The 17,641-nt window shown below is 36.8% G+C and overlaps 2 long non-coding RNA genes across 2 annotated transcripts; both read left to right on the plus strand.

Moving 5' to 3' along the window:
• The first annotated feature begins 10,865 nt into the window (after window positions 1–10,865).
• On the plus strand, window positions 10,866–12,363 carry LOC125861900 (uncharacterized). The gene is made up of 2 exons (XR_007446000.1): window positions 10,866–11,071; window positions 12,274–12,363. It is a non-coding gene; the product is annotated as an uncharacterized LOC125861900 (long non-coding RNA).
• A 65-nt stretch (window positions 12,364–12,428) lies between these two features.
• LOC125861901 (uncharacterized) lies at window positions 12,429–12,925 on the plus strand. Its single transcript, XR_007446001.1, has 3 exons — window positions 12,429–12,467; window positions 12,657–12,714; window positions 12,831–12,925. It is a non-coding gene; the product is annotated as an uncharacterized LOC125861901 (long non-coding RNA).
• Window positions 12,926–17,641: the final 4,716 nt, after the last annotated feature.

Here is a 17,641-nt window from a genome sequence, read left to right on the forward strand (position 1 = left end):
AACCAAATCTTCCCCCTCAACCAAGAGAACATCGCAAGATTTGGTACCCTAATCCACCACTAAGGATCCACCCATAAAAGTGATACATGTGAAAGCATCGCTAACGAATCATACTCACAATACTAACAACCATCATAAACAATCGGACCATTTACCTTATTATAAAACAACCTATTCAAAGAATTCAAGACAACACAAAGTAAAAAGTAGAGATAACTTTTGAACCTTGAGATAAGAACTTACTGGACAGTGAGAGTCCTTTAGTTGACTGAGATTGATAACAAGGCCTGGAACAATAGGACGAGTTTTGAAATCGTCATACCTGATCTTCTGTTCGATACCCCAGAATCGGTGCATGATCCCGTCACAAGAGGGTGAGGTTTCTTCGGATCCTTCTACTTGGAGGAAAAAGCTCTCCACTTAGAAGAAGAAAGGGAAGGAGAAATCCGTGATTCACACGAATCGGAGGATAGAGACAGGATGTCTACTTCGAAAGAGCTCGAAGGAGAGGCGATTTTCCAGGAGGCCATTGAACGATTTCTCGTCATTTTTGGCTGTGGAAGAAAGAAAGGGACAAACAATTAAATAGAGAAGAGAGAAAGAAAAGGAAAAAATTTAAGAGAGGAAAGGGGAGAAGTCATGAAGGAAAAGATAGGTGATGGGGAAGTGGAAAGATGGAGTAGGCCATAATTATGGTTGGAAAATCTAGAAAATCAAACACAAAAAAAAAACGTTAAAAGAATAAGGAATAAATTAATTAAAGCAAGTAATACCAAGGCAATTCCGAAAGAAATAAAATATTTTCTCAAGCAAAGGTTTTGTAAAAATATCGGCTAACTGATTTTCAGAATCAACAAATTCAAGCACAAAATCACCATTTTCAACATGATCACGAATAAAATGATGCTTTACAACTATATGCTTAGCCCTGGAATGATGCACAATATATTTAGATAGACTAATAGCACTAGTATTATCACAAAAAATGGGTACTCCCTTGAAGGATAGATCATAGTCCAAGAGTTGGTGCATCATCCAAAGTAGTGGAGTGCCACAACTTTCGACTGATATTCAAATTCAGTAGTTGAAAGAGCAACGGAAGTCTGCTTCTTACTGTGCCAGGAAATAATGGATTTTCCCAAAAACTGGCATGTTCCACTGGTGCTTTTTCTGTCATTTTTATCACCTGCAAAGTCAGCATCTAAATATCTAATTAAATCAAAAATTTCAGAAAAAGGATACCATAACCCCATATGAGAGGTTCCATTGAGATATTGAATAATTCGTTTCAGAGCGGTGGGATGTGATTCCTTTGGAACGGATTGAAATCGTGCGCATTTGCAGACGCTGAACATGATGTCTAGTCGACTAGCAATGAGATATAATAGAGACCAAATCATTCCTCGATAAAGTTTTTCGTCAACTGCTTTTCCTGTTGTATCAAATTCTAGACAAGTGGAGGGACTCATGGGAGTTCCAAAGGCTTTACCCTTTTCCTTTCCAAACTTTTTTTATCAACTCTTTTGCATACTTGCCTTGATTTATAAAAATTCTTTTTTCTGACTGCTTAATTTGAAGACCAGGAAAAAAATGAGAGCTCGCCCATTTGACTTATTGCAGATTCACCTTTCATGAGATTTGCAAAATTCTCACAAGAGAAAGATTAGAGCTTCCAAATATAAATTCATCAACATAAATTTCAACAACAAGAATGCAGGAATCAAATTTTTTTTGTAAGAAGAATTGTATCATTTTTCCCTCTTTGAATATCATTTTTTATTAGAAAAGTTCTTAATCTTTCATACCAAGCTTTTGGGGCTTGTTTTAGACCGTAGAGAGCGTTTTATAATTTAAAAACATAATCAGGACAAGAGGTCTTTTCATAACGAGGAGGTTGTTTAACAAAAACTTCTTTTTTAATAAAATCATTTAAAAGGCTCTTTTAACGTCCATTTGAAAAAGTTTGAAACGATTGAAAGAAGCAAACACTAGAAGAATTCAAATAGATTCTAACCTTGTCACAGGAGCATAGGTTTCATCGTAGTCGACTCCTTCTTGTTGTGAGTAACCTTTAGCTACTAACCTGGCTTTATTTCGGATAACCTTTCCGTTTTCATCAAATTTGTTGCGAAATACCCACTTGGTTCCTATCAACGAACAGTTCTTGGATTTTTCAATAAGAGTCACACTTGATTCTTTTCGAATTGGTCAAGTTCGTCTTTCATTGCTTGTATCCAAGACTCATCTTCCATTGCTTAATTAATTCGTTTTGGTTCGATTTGAGATATGAGAACCAATGAAGCTTATTTCTTGAGAGAGGATCTTGTCTGGATTTTGTCATCTGGTTTTCCCAGAATGAAGTTTTCAGGATAGCTGGCATTGTGTCTCCATTTCCTGGGAATATTGACTTTGTTAGCTGGGGTAGTCGACTCCACTTCTGCAGTAGCTGGCTCTTCAGTGAAATTTTCAGTGGACACTTTTGGAATGTCTTCTGCTAGTTTGGATGACTCAATTTCATCCTCACATGCTTCACTTTCCTGTATTCTTGGATTAGTGTCATCAAATACCACATGGACAGATTCTTCAACACTTAAAGTTCTTTTATTAAAGAATTGAATGGCCCTGCTAATAGGTGCATAGCCTAGAAAAATACCTTCGTCATTTCTTGGGTCAAATTTTCCAAGATTGTTTTTACCATTATTGTGGATGAAACATTTGCATCCAAAAGGATGAAAATAGTTGATGTTAGGTTTCTTTCCTCTCCAGAGTTCATAAGGAGTCTTCTTTAGTATAGGCCTGATGAGACACCTGTTAAGAATGTGACAAGCAGTACTTACTGCTTCTGACCAAAATGGATCAGAAAGACTTCGATCGAGTAGCATTGTTCTTGTTGTATCTTGTAGTGAACGATTTTTCCTTTCTACCACTCCATTTTGCTGAGGTGATCTAGGTGAAGAGAAGTTTTGAGGAAAACCATTTTCAGATTAGAATTCTTCCAAAGCTTTATTTTCGAACTCACCACCATGATCACTGTGAATAGTTGTAATGAAGTAACCTGCATCTCTTTGAACTTTTCTACAAAATACTTCAAAGTTAGGAAAAGCTCCATTTTTATGAGTGAGAAAAATTATCCATGTAAACCTTGAGAAGTCGTCAACAATTACGAATGCATATCGTTTATCTCCAATGCTGGTAGTTCGAGTAGGACCAAACATATCCATGTGAAGAAGCTGAAGGGGTTTGGATGTACTTACAATGTCTTTCGTTTTAAAAGATGAACGAGTCTGCTTACCCAATTGACATGCGTCACAAATGTGATTTTTCTCAAACTTTTATTTTGGCAGACCAATGACCAGTTCAAGTTTTGATAGTTTCTCGAGGGCATGCATGCTTGCATGTCCAAGCTTTCGATGCCATAGCCAAGGATCACTTGAGACTGCAGAAAGACATGTAAGAGATGGAAAATCAACATTATTTAAGACATAAATATTATTAACTCGATCTGCAATGAGGGAGGGCAAGCTTTTTCTCATGATGTTTCATGATGCAGCTAGTTGTATTGAAGGTGACTTGAAATCCAGCATCACATACTTGACTAATGTTGAGGAGATTATGTTTTAGTCCCTCATCCAAATACACTTCGACTAGATCACATGATGAGCTGAGAGTGATAGTTCCAACTCCGGTTACTTCCCCTTTAGCATTGTCTCCAAATCTAACACATCCTTCATCGATTATTTTGATAGTTTTGAAATTTTCTTTTAACACATCCTTCATCGATTATTTTGATAGTTTTGAAATTTTGTTTCTTTCCGCACATATGTCTGGAGCATCCACTATCAAGTACCCACATTCCCTTTTTGTAGGTTTTCTCGGATTGCTCCTGCAAAACAATAAGATTAGTTTCTTTTAGGTACCCAAATATTTTTGGGTCCTTGATGATGAGTAGCTTTTGGTCTCCAGATCCATTTTCCAGTACAGTTAAAAGACTTGTGACCAAGACCACCACAAGTGTAGCAAATAATTCTAATAGAATTTTTAGGAATATGAAAGTTAGTAATAGATCTATTTGATATGTTGGAACTATGCTTAGGAGAATTTCTCCTATAACCAATAGTTCTGTTAGATCTGATAGAACTATGACTGGGAGATTTTCTGATGCTATTCAACTGCATTTTTACTTCCTCCAATTCTTCTGTTAGTAAATCGACTTCAATTTGACTTGCTTCAAGAAGAATCTGCCAGTCCTTCTTTTCTTGAGCAATTTTATTGTATTCGTCAATAACCTTCTGTAATTCATCAGTAACCCTGTCCAAGGAGTTTTGTAAGTAATTACAATTTAAACAGTTATAAGGTCTTACCTCACTTGTTTCACCTAATTCCATGAAACATAGGTTAGCAAATTCATCGTGATCATCATCGGTTGTTTCTCCTTGATCCCGCGCTCCAAGGCTTTTTGGATCTTTATTTCTTCGATTGCATCTTCTTCTTCATTTTGGACAGCTTTGCTTGATGTGTCCAGGTTTTCCACAATAATAACATCGATGTAACGACCCGAACCGTGTTTATTTGGACAAACAAAAAATTGGGGAAATCTGTGCCACTGTCTCACCACAGCTGGCATGATGCCGCTAGGGCGGCAGCGCCCGACAGGGATAAGTTGGCATCATAGCGGGACAGGCGAGATAGAACGTAAATTACGAGAAATCCTTTTTTTTCCATCTTCCTAAAATAACCAAATAAGTCGTAAAATACCCTAGAAACCTTAGAAAAACTTCTCTAAGCTTGGGAATGAAGGGGAAGGAGATTTCTAGAGTGGGGATGGCAAAATTTTGCGAATTCTTGGCTGAATTCACTGTCGCGAAGCCCGAAAAACTCTGTGCAACTGCTTGGTACCCAGATAGGCTAGGTTTTTACAATTGAGTAGTTATAAATCTATGCTTACTATGTAATATGTGTAAATCAATTGTAGGGTTGTGTGTAGACCTTCGTGCCCTGAGTAATTTCCATGAATAATCCCTAAAACTCAAAGTATATGGGTTATGCCTTGTGAGGAGGAATTGATAAGTTGTTAGAAAACCTAGAATTGTTATCATGGATAGAAGTGGGTCAAGAATAAGGACATGAAATCAAGAGTGGAACTAGATTTATGAATGTATGCTACATCCGGTAAATTGAGGAATTATGACAAATTGTGATTAAACTCTAATAAGAAACCCTAATGAAAAACTAGGGTTGGATATGGTTAATTATTATATATGTGATAGGGACTGAGGAGTAATTCATAGGTGATGGTTGTGATTATATGTTTGTGTGATGTATGCTTGTTCTCGCTTCATTATGATACTTATGGATGTATGAATGTTGCAATGTTGATCACACTTGTTGTAAATGAGATAGATGAATATCATTGCCATGAAATCATGACTTAAATGTACAATCTTGATAATGTACTTGTGTTTGTGATTGTGGTGTCTGAATGGGATCAAATTGCCACGTTCCGACATAACTAACTTGGATCGGATTGCCACATTTCGGCATAAATATGGGATCGGTTGCCACGTTCTAGTATTACCATGGGATTGGCTGCCACGTTCCGGCATACTAACTAGGATCGGTTGCCACGTTCCGGCATGCTAACTGTGTTGGGTTTGGGTTCCATGAGAGGACCAATGCTGTGATATAAAATGTGAGTTGTTCGTTGCTCGTGTGGTTGTTGATAATATTGTATATGCTTGATATACTCTTGTGATTATAGTGTTGTATTGGTTTGTATATGTTGTATTTAGTGGACACCTGTCTTGACGATTTATAGTTCGTTGTTCGTGGTTTTATTGGCGAGAGTAAATATAGTGAATGCGATGGAAAATGCTTAGGTGGATTATATTTGGGGGAAAAGAGGTTGGGCTAGTGTTAAGAAAGCTTGAATCATTGTATTTATGACTATGGTTTGTAATGTGATGAGAAAGTAAGGTAGGACGTGTTCAGTTAGTTGATTTGCTGGTGATTGTACTTGGGAAAAATTTTATGTGTTTAGAGCGGTTATGCTATGATTAAGAATCTGTTAAGTGGGATTGGTTGAAAAAGGGGTTAGTAATCAAGGTGCTAGTGTATATTAAAGGTACTTCCAAGAGAGAGTAAAGGTGGAGAAGCGAGTGGTTTATTTTATGATCGTATTAGTTGGTTTTTTATGTTATGTGGTGGGCATCGGGTTGACGGATGATGCCTACCAGTACACGTGTTTGTAGTGACACTACTTTTGCTATGTCCTTTTGGACATAGTCTGGATGCAGGATTGGTGACGTTTCATTAGGTGAAGACGAAGAACATCTCCAACAGCTTCTATTCTTCCTTCCGCATAATGGGAGTTGTGTCTTTTATTTTACTGTCCAATTGTACTCTTCGTAGCTCTTGTACCTATTTAGACTAGATCCATGGGAGTTGTTAAATTGCTTTACAAGTTTAACTAAAAGCATGTCTAGAGATCTTATTTATAAATGATATTAATTTATTTTTCCTTCGTTTTATCAAAAATTCTGCATGTTTAATTATTGGTGTAAGAGGGTTCTCCTACTTAGGTGGTAGTATGTAAGTGCCCGCACTGCCCGATGGTTTGGGTCGTGAAAAATTAGTATCAGATCATTTGTTATCGGTCTCTCAGTACAAGAGAAAAATGTGGACTAGACTCCTGCGGATTGGTGTGCTGACGTCCACATCTAATCCACAAGAGGCTAGGAAATATTCTAGGAAGTTGCTCCACTTATTCTCTCCTTTTGTGCGAGTGTCGCTTGTGGTATTAGTTGAGTCCAATTGGTATCTCCCAATTCCAATTAGTATCTCAATAAGGTGAACTGGACATCGTTGGTATGACTGAAAGGATATAAGAAAAAGTTAATTGGAACTTAGAAGGTTCCAATTGGTATCTCGCCTTAGGGGTTGTACAAGGCATAGACGATCAGTAATGGTCATCTATGGAATGAACTAATCAATAAGGTGAAATTGTTGTGACGTGTAGCTGTAATTTTGAATGTATGCTCCTTGTTGTTTGGATTAGTTGTAATTATGAAAATTGTTCCTTGCTTGGAAGTGATAATATGTTTTTGTGTGCAATAAATGTGTGTCTGAACCTAGTTATGGTTAATGTGCTGACCGAATTGTTGAAATTATGTGCATGTGACTGCTTGAGTATCATGAATCTCGTTGTGGAAGGAAAGTCGTGACTAGTTAGGTGCATGCATCTAGATAAATTACGACGTGGTTCGTAGGCGAGAAATCTGGACGTGCGATGCGATCAGCTGGTAACCATGCAAACATCTTGGTGTATCTTGGGGATGTGTGGGTTATGATACTAAGTTATAAGAAGAAATTGGTTCATGTATTATGGTTTGATTTGGGATAGCCAAGGATCGCCCCTAGTCAGAGGATTATTGGAATTTAATGGTATGCTAAAGCGGGTGAACCATGGGAAAATTTAGGGGAACGAAAAGGGACCCAAATTTTTGAGTTTGGGTTTTGGTCCCATCTGAGCCGTTGGGGCAGGAATATTCCCGCCATAGCGAGGCCGCCTGAGCGGGATTATCCCCACCAAAGCGGGACAGGGCAAGGCAGAATCTCAGCCTGCCTCCCCTATTTCCCTTAGTTACAGATTATCAACCCCTAACAATATCCAAATTGACCCCTGCAATCTCAGCAGTCGAAAATAGTTGATAAACTTAGTAATTAACAGAAAGACTACGAAAACGCAGAAGAACAAGCATTCATGTGCTACAAAAACACAGTAAAGCAAAAGGTAAAAGTAGAGTTGTCCAAATTACAAGCCTAAGATGGGCGAAGGGAAAGCTGATCAGGGACTCTCGAACTGGGTGGTGTCGATGTCTGAATCGAGTCTCTCTGGGGTGTCACGCAAGACCAAGCCTCATTCAGCATAGAGAACTCCCTCAAGTGCGGCGGCTCGAATCGGGGAAGTTCCTTGCCGAGGGCCACGCAAGTAAACATGATCTTGATAGTCTTCCACATTCGAAGCATCAGACGATCCCTAACCACACCCTATCCCCTCTCATTGTGCAGCTGGGGGCGGAGCATTTCAACATCCAGGGTAGTGCTGGGTGGAACCGGAGTGAATTCAGTATAGGTATTCCCCATCCTCTCCCAGACAGCCTCTAAGTCTTCCTCAACCCGTGCACCTAAAAGTGGGTCCTCGCCGTCCGAACCTGCGGCCGCCCTGCTTGTCCTCCTCCTTTTGCTCCTAAAGATAGAACTTGACCTAACCAATAAAGGTTGAAGGGGGCATCCATAGGAAGTACCTCATCAACATCAAACAGTGGCACTCCCGCTTACTTGCATAGCGCAGTGATGAGTCCTAGAAGGAAGAAAGCCTTCGTGTTACCCTGGTAGAACACCTTCCACTCTGAGATGATTTGTGCCCCCATATCTAACTGGATGCCCTGTATAGCTCACGCCACCACCAAGACCCAGGGAAAGGTCACGTCGGTATGGTTACCCGACGGGGGGATCCTCCTAGTCACCAAGTGTAGCCACCTCATGGCATCAGGTGACCAGTCCGTGCTAGTGATGCCCTCTGCAGTAGCCCAATAAACCTGATCCCGGTGTGTGGGCTCAACCAGCATGTCCCTCAGCCACTCTAGGTCCATCTCCCTTAGCTTGTCCTCATAATTATCATTCGAGACCTCAGGTACCTCTAGTACTTCATTTATGGCAGTGGCATTCAAGGGAATGTCGACTCCCCGAACCCGGATGACAGGGTAAGGAACATCCCAGCGGACGGTAGAGAGGATAGAATAGAACTCCCTCACCCAGGTAGAGCGTGCATCTAGGGAGCCTCATTCTGCGGGATCCACCCGAACTCTACCAATCGAGCATAGAAGGCAAGCTCCTTATCCTCTAACCTATGCAGCACAAAACCCCTCTCGCAACAGAACCCCGTGTTACGATGGTCATAATGCCTTTCCCGACTTGCGGCATCGGGAAACCAAATGAAAAGTAACTGTTCATCATTTTGTCCTGCCATTAAGAAAGCCTACAATAAGTTGAATATAAGTTAGAACACAATAGGATAGTTGGATGAGGCTAAGACAAAAAGAGAGAAAAACTTTGTGTTAAGGGGTGAGGACACTACTTGGCGCATCCCGCCACAGTGGCCATAATCCCTCTTTGGCGGGATTATGAAGGCCGCTAGAGTAGCCTTCATCTGGGACGAACACCAGGCACGACAATGGCACCCCTTTATCCCGAAACCTCCATTTTCAAAAGAATTTCAGCAGATCAGAGTTATTTAACTATCCTAGAACATAAATAAGCAATTAGTTCGACAAAATAACTCCTAAAAGAGGCCTAAATCGGAGTTTTACACCAAGATACCTTTCAACTTCCTCCCACCCGTTTCGGTATTGTTTTACCTGTGTTTTTCCAAAATCCTTACGCCTAGGACATTGTGGGAACGTTGGGAACATAAGGGGAGTAACCATGCTACCATCACCTTGGTTGTCCTATCATATTCACATGGACCTGCAAAATTTAAAGTAAGTCAACTATGCTCTTTGATATAAATTTGATCTTTAGTGCTAAACCATCAAAAGAATCTGGAGAACACTCCAGTAGTTAAGTTTTAGGTGTCAACTTTTGAAATTATTATTGTATACAATGGTCTGGTCTTTTTATATCTATAAGACCAACTATGCAAAATAACATTCTATCTGGTTTTCGACAAGTACCCATGCATAGTTCCAATCCAAGTGACAACTAGACAAAACAGGCAGAACATAGCCCATTGCAAGAGATAAGGCCTCAAGTTGCCAAAAAAATGTGATACAGAAAGGGGCAACTAGTAGTGGAATAAATTTTGGAAAGCTTAAGATCCCAAATCAATGACTTTAAATTTTTAGAAACTTTCATTTAGAAAATAATAATTGATGAATCAAGAATCAGTGGAGGTTGATATGGTTAGGACTAGTGAAAAAAACCATAATGAAGCATCAGATGTCAAATACATAGGAAAAATAACTTTTAAGCTATTTTACCAGTAACATCAAGAAAAGAAAATATCACACGGAAGAAAATACATACTAGTTTCATTTTTCGTAGCATCTTCAGCCACTTCAATTACTTTTTTAGCCTTTTTAGACTTTAATAGACCTGCAAATTATAATATTAAAACAAAATAAAACTTCAAGCCAACTAACAACATCAAAGAATTACTCAAAAGAAAGTAATATATACTAGTATCACTTCTCTGAACATCTCGATACACTTCAGCCATTTTTTCTGCATTATCATATCCAACTAGACCTGCAAAGTTTAAAGTAAGTCAACTATGCTCTTTGATATAAATTGATCATTAGCGCCAAATAATCAAAAGAATTTGGAGAATGATCCAGTAGTTACGTTTTAGGTGTCAAGTTCTAAAATTATTAATGTATACAATGGTCTGGTCTCTATATGATTGTAAGACAGAATATCCAAAATGCCATGCTATCGGGTCACTAAATTTCCTTTGCCTTTGAGAGGTACCAATCCACAGTTCCAAACCAAAGGACAACTAGACAAAGCAGGCAGAACAAATGTGAGAATCCTCACAAAAAACAAAATGTGATACAAAAAGGGGAATGGACACAATCTAAGAAAGATGTTGCTGAAGCAGGATTACAATTCTTCCAGAATGGAGAGTTACTGAGACAAATAACTACTAATATTGCCCTTATCTCGAAGGTCCTTGTTCCTGAAAGTGCTAGTCATATACTAACATATCTATTTCCTAGGGAAGCGAGTCATAGAGAATTTGTTTGCTGCTTTATACGTAACAACAAGAAAATACTTACTATTTTGATTTTCTAGATTCAAACGAACAAACATTTGTAAGAAAGTTTTGCGATTAAGACCTGGAGAAAAGTTAAAAGTCACTTTCTATCAAAATCATGTCGTTGGGCCGAATGACACCTCATTTACAAGACACTTGGGTTTGCTAGTTCGTGATCGTAATATGTGCCCATTGCGGGTACACTCATGGATGGATATCGAAGAGCACAAGCTTGAGCATATGTGGTCAACTGTTACAGTAAGAATTACAACATTACTCTCTTTTATTTTCGCTGACATGATACTGTTGCTACTATAACAACAATATTTTCCCTTTTCTTCTTGCGTTTGTTTAGAGTATATTATGGTGTTGTCTTTGTTTATACCTTATTATGGTCTTTGTTTAAGAATAGCTATTACCAAAACAAACAAAAAATTCCCCCCTTCAGTCTTACTATTCACTCTATATTCAGTCTCCTAAGTGAAATCTGACACCTCGCGGCACCCATTGTGTTTGCAGAATAGATGTTCTAGCTCTCACCTCTTTTTTATCTGTACAATTGCAAAACTTGTATTCACAATTATGCCCCTAATATCTTCCAATAATTGGCTTTCCATGTGTGGTAAATCATTACACCCCATATTGCTACCTAGACATCCTGTTGTGTTTGCTTCCATTTCTTTCTTCTACACAATTTCAAACTTTGTGGGACATCCTTCTAAATCATTTGTACCTTTGTCTAATTAGCCAGAATATGTCGTAATCCATTCACACTTGGTGTAAAGGAATTTCTACTACCCCTGTTAAACATAGACAACAATTTGCATATTGCACCTGCATGTTCAATCTCATCATTCAAGTCTTCGTAAGCAACTTGTTCTAGTTTGCCAACCATAGGATAAATTTAATTATACTTTGGTTGCATAAATTTTGTCCAAGTAAGATATGCTTCCCAAAGACTGGTCTGGACCCCTATAACTCCTTAACTCATGGTGGCTGATTACGTACGTTTCACTCTTTGTCAACTTGTACTTTCTCTTTTGGTATTAATCAACCATCCCAGTGTTTAGAGACATTAACTTTCTCCAGTAGCAACAACAATCTGTAGGTGGTATGTGATCTCATATATTGCCATATTACTTCATATACACTGCATGTGTCCATGATAACCAGAGGATGTCTAGCTATTCTGAAACCTTCCATATAGTAGTTTGCCAATAGAAGCTTCATTCCATTTCATACATCCCTTAACTTTTAGTCCTCAAAAATTATATATGGGAGGCACTCCTTATCCCAAACAGTAAAAGGTGTCTTTCTATGATCTGCAGTACCTCACCATACAAAGTTCTTACATAATTGACATGTAATTAAGATCAACCCTTCAATCCATTAATCAAGAACATTAACTTGCAATCAAAGGTGTCTTTCTCTGATTCTGATGATATTTTTCTCTATTTCAGGAAAAGTTTGACTGTGATAACATGAATGATCAAAGAGATAATGTTTTGCAACATATGAGAAAGCTTTGGAACAATTGGAGAGGATCGCTGCACAAGAATATGAAATCCAAGTCATTGCACGAGGTTCTAAAAGATGTGCCAATAGGAGTAGAGAATGGTTGGTCAAGGAACATTTTTTATCTAAAAAGTTTAAGGTATGATTGCATAGATATTGATTAATATCATTTTATTCACATATATTTACTATCTTGGAATAGTTCTTTTTATTAACTGATTTCATTTGTGATCAAGAGGATGCAAAGTAGTTACAAAAGCTAATTTAAGAATAAAAACAGAATCATTAAACAAGCTTGTGATAATTTCATCTTGTGTTGTTAATGCAGGAATCAAGTACAAGAAACACAATCAACAGGTCTAAGTTGTGTATGCCTCATCGTACGGGTAGCAAGCCTATAAGAAAGATTATTTACGAACTGGTAAATAAATCATGAAACCCTACAAGGAAACCTCCTTTTTGTATAAAAGATCTTATAGTACTTACTTTTTTTATTGTTAAGGGAGGCAAAGATGGTAATCCACCAAACATGGCAACTATCTTCTTTGAGACTCGTAAAAAGGGAAATGAGCTTGTCGAACCCGAAACCAATGAAAATATGTATGTTTATCGATAAATTTCATTTAACATTTTCTCTCTGGATTGATTCAGTGAAATATTTTAAATATTCTTGTATTTTATAGGCTGAAATTCAAGAGCTTGTACAATCTGAACCGTCTCTTACTAATATTGAGGTAGTGGAACAGTGCTTTGTACCTCAATGCAAAAGTCATGCAGTTGGATTTGGTGGTGGGATAACCACTAAAGAGTTGAAAGGTGGTAGTACTTCTAAGGCTGCATTGTTGGAAGAACTGAAAACAACTCGAAAAGAAAAGGAATCACTACAAAAGTGTATTGATATTCTAGAGAGTAAATATGATCGCCTTGAAAGTATAGTGGTTCGTCAGCATCCATCACCTCCACCAGGTTAGCAAACTTTTCATTACCTATTCCATGATGTGATTTTTCAATGAATTTAGTGATGTCATTAACAAATGCTCATCTTTGATAAGGGCTTTGTTAATGCAGTGGTCTGTCTTCCTATGATAAGTTGATTTTAGAGGGTAGACTGTCTTTAGTTGTACTACTTTCCATGATAAACGAGACTACATGCTTATATAATTATGCATATCTCTGTCTCAATCAGGATGTATTCCTTTGTTCTGAACTGAGTTCCTTTCCTGCATGTTCACCTTAGTATTTGTGTTGCGTGTTAAATCTTTACTGTGTTATAGGTTTAGAATAATGATCTCTAAACTTGTTGAACTTTCTAAATTGTGTAAATGCAAAAGATGGTTATCTCATTTTAGTTTATCTCCATAATAAGGTTCACAGTAGATAATACTACTTTCATCGATACATTTCTTGTACTGTTGGATGTTTGTTTCTTGGCAATCAGAATATTTTTTGGTTAGCTGGGATCTTTCATTCATAACCAAACTATTTAGTACAAACAAAGCAGTGATGGCCTAACTACTATATATCATTCTAGCCTATCCATATTACTACTCATTATGACATACAAAGCTAGAATAATTTATGTTTATTATACTGTAAAAATGCCTAGGGATACAAATTTAGATTTTGAAGTACAGGCAACCAGTTTGTCTTTTGCTTGCCGCGGAGATGAATATGCATCACGACCTCCCTCAAGACCATGTCTAGGCACATTCCTTCCTTTTGGAATCTGATTTTGTTCCTTCTCTCTATATAACATAGACTAGCATGACAAACACACTAGTAGAAATTTTGGCTCGTCCTACACTCTTTTGGCAATATCACTGATCCCAACCCATTCTATTCCATGGTAAAAAATAACTCGGTGAAATCCCAACCAGCTGCACAGTCTACCCCATAAAAGTCTGATCAAAAGTTTCCCCTGTTTTACTACAAAACACACAGTCATGTGGCACTTGTATACCAATTTTTTCAAGCATGTCTACTTTTGCTAGTCTTCTTTGGACAGCCAGCCACATAATAAACTTGAACCTAGGGTGCACTCCATGTTTGCAAGGTAATACTCTTCTACTCGAGTCTGAGAAATATGGTCATGAGATAGGTATATATACATCTTCTAAGTAGAGAACTTGCCTCCCCTCTGTACCTTTGCAAACTCAACCATCAAAGCACCCTAACTAGTTTGTCCTTGTAACAATACATCTCCAGACCCCAATATATTCCTCACTATCCATGATGATACAGATTTAGGTATGAGGACAGTTTCAATCTCCCTTCTTTTGATAAAATAACTGTGTACCCATCAGATCCATAGACAGTCCTTTCTCGCTACATTCTGCAATTGCTAATTAAGTATTGCCATATAGCTTTATTTAGTTCTATGATATTGAATAACCTGCAGCATGTGGTTTGCATATTGTTTCCCATGACACCAATGCTCTTCTGGACATTGTTATTGTCCGTGTCCATAAGAAGGTCGTGCATGTTTGTTCTATATCCTTGATCACTTTCTAGGGTAGAAGCTACATCTATCTAATAAAAGTCTAGTTGTGCAGTAGCTCTAACACAACAAACCCAAGCAACTCTACATGTTATATCTTCCATTGTAGCCTCATTCTTCTAAAAACCTTTAGTATTCCTGTCCTTCAAATTAAACTGCATTAATGAATTCTGTGTAGTCTAGTTCAATAGTTGAGCCTGGTGGCTTTCTCCAAATGCTAAGACACTGTTGGATCCTCTTTTCAGCAATATAGATGATGTATGGAACATACATTGTACATTTGCTTCTAAAAATTAGACAGATAATTGATGTTGATATGATATAATTTCTTTATAAAACAACTTGTAACAAGTCAAACATGTTGTCTCTTGTATAAAAATGATATTCTTCACTTGGACTAAATGATAGCAATCTGGAAAAAGACTTAGAATGCTTTTTATGTTGCTTTTAAGCCATATAATATTTTCTAACATCAACTGATCAAGCTTGCTAGTCGAGAGAATGAATAGTATCCCATGTATTTTCTTACTATCCATGAAGCTTGTCTTGTGTTATAAATTAGTATCCCATTTCCCCTTTTGGTTGAGTTTTTTTTATAGCTTTCTTTGGGTATATATAATATTCTGTTTAATGATTTGGGCTCTTTGGTGATTAAATCATTGATTTATGCTTTAAAAGTTATAAGTTATAGCTATCTGGCATTCTGTTATGAATTGACCTCAAATTATTTTTTTTAAACAGATGAAGAATGTGATGAAAATTAAAGAACGTGTTGTTGAAGAATTGTGGAGCCAGCTGAAAAGAAAGATTATATTTTTATTGTTGGTGTAGATCTAGAGACGTTTTAACCTATATATGCAGCTATTTCATTTTCTCAATTTTTAGGATTCGATAGATGTCGAACATGTCTGTTTTATAATATTTATGTCGAACATCTATGTTATTTAGATCTTATGTTGAACATGTATGTTTTTTAGATATTGTGTCGAACACATATTTATATGTAAGTTTTTCAGTATGTTTTCGTTCATGGCAAAACAATTATGAAATTTTATATTAAATTTTTTATGGCTTGTGAAAAAAAAGAAATGATATTAAGATCCGGAACTGCTTGAGGATAAAAACTATATATAATTATTTTAAACTAAATTTGTGAAACAAACATGGTCATTAAATTTATTAAAATCAACGAAAGGAATTAAAACTTGGTCGGCAAAAGTAATGTTATCAATGAAAGAATCTGACAACTAAAAGTACTTGTAACGACTGGTTCAACGTTTTAACGACCAAATGACCATCAACAAAGGGAATTTGTGGTCGTTGTTAGTAAATGTAGCGACCAGATTTATTGTTGTCGCTAAGTAGTATCTAACGACTGGCTATGCAATCCGGTTGTTAACCTTTAACGACGGAGCTTTTAACGACCGGTGACGACCATTTTTGCCCGGTCGTTATAGACCTTTAACGACTGGATATGGACTTTTAACGACCGGATTTTCTTTCGTTAAAAGTCATTTTTCTTGTAATGTATAATAAGTATTAAATAATAATCTTCTATTATATTTATATATAATAAAATAGTGAATATTCAGTCAATTGACCAATTGTCCTTCTGTTATAACTTTTTTCGTTTTAGTTATATTTAGTAATTTCTTTGTTTTAATTTATTTATTTTCGTTTTTAGTATGTTATGTATTTTAAATAAATGTAAAAAGAGATACTATAAATCATACTTCCTCAATTTCAAAATAATTGAATTGTTGAGACATTTTTCATATTTCAAATTAATTTAATTGTTTAATCTTCAAGACTGTTTTTAGAATATTCTTCCATTTTTATCCTTCATTTGGATTTTCTATGTGATGAGTTCATAATCTTCAAGACTGTTTTAGAATATTCTTCCATTTTTCATATTGCTTTGAATTATTTTCTATGTGATGAGTTCTAGACATTTTTTAATTATTTAGTATTAGATTTTGTTATTATGATTGATACTTAGTTGTTCTAAAGATTAATTTGACGACAATTAATAAGGGTAAAAATGGAAAGTAATATCTAATTTATGTCCTAATCTTCTTCTTTTTTAAAGGGTGCGAAACACCCCAACAATTCAATTATTTATAAATGGAGGGCGTACCTTCATTTCAAAAAGAATTGTCTAGTTTAACTTGACAGGGAGTTTAAGAGAATAAAGAAGACTTTTCAGTTTTGTGGTTTTGAATTAAAATTTTATCAAATATACCAAAATTCTCTTTCATCTTGTAACCTTAAACATGCCTCAATTTATATGGCACAAAAATTTGTTGAACTAAGACTAACCTTATGTATGCTTGAGTTAGTCCTCTACTTGTAGTCAGCCAGGATGAGGGTTCACTTGGGGACCAGCAATGATTCTTGAGTGCCGGCTATGTCCAGGGTGTAGGCTCGGGTCGTGACAAACTTTGTATCATAGCACAAAGTTCAAGTATACTAGGATATCTATGAAGCCGTGTCGGTAGGACCTTATTTATGGTTGTGAGGCCCCCACTTCTATAAATGAGGGACTATAGACAATTAAGAAAAGTTTTCCTTCTTTCATACTCTAAATCGTGCTATAGAGTTGTGTCATAAGGAACTTATTCAAACTCGTGTTTTTCTCAAATTCAGTCGACTAACCCCATACTCAAGGTAGTTTAAAAGCAAAGCCAGATCCTTATCAATGAGTTACACTAACCAAAAGTCTTCGGAAAGTCATGAGACTGTAGAGGGGCTTGAGAAAAGCTCATGCACTATGTATTACTGCTATTTTTCATAGTTATAAAATTCTAAGGATATAT

Source organism: Solanum stenotomum, chromosome 4 (genome assembly GCF_019186545.1).
Source record: "Solanum stenotomum isolate F172 chromosome 4, ASM1918654v1, whole genome shotgun sequence".
NCBI lineage: Eukaryota > Viridiplantae > Streptophyta > Magnoliopsida > Solanales > Solanaceae > Solanum > Solanum stenotomum.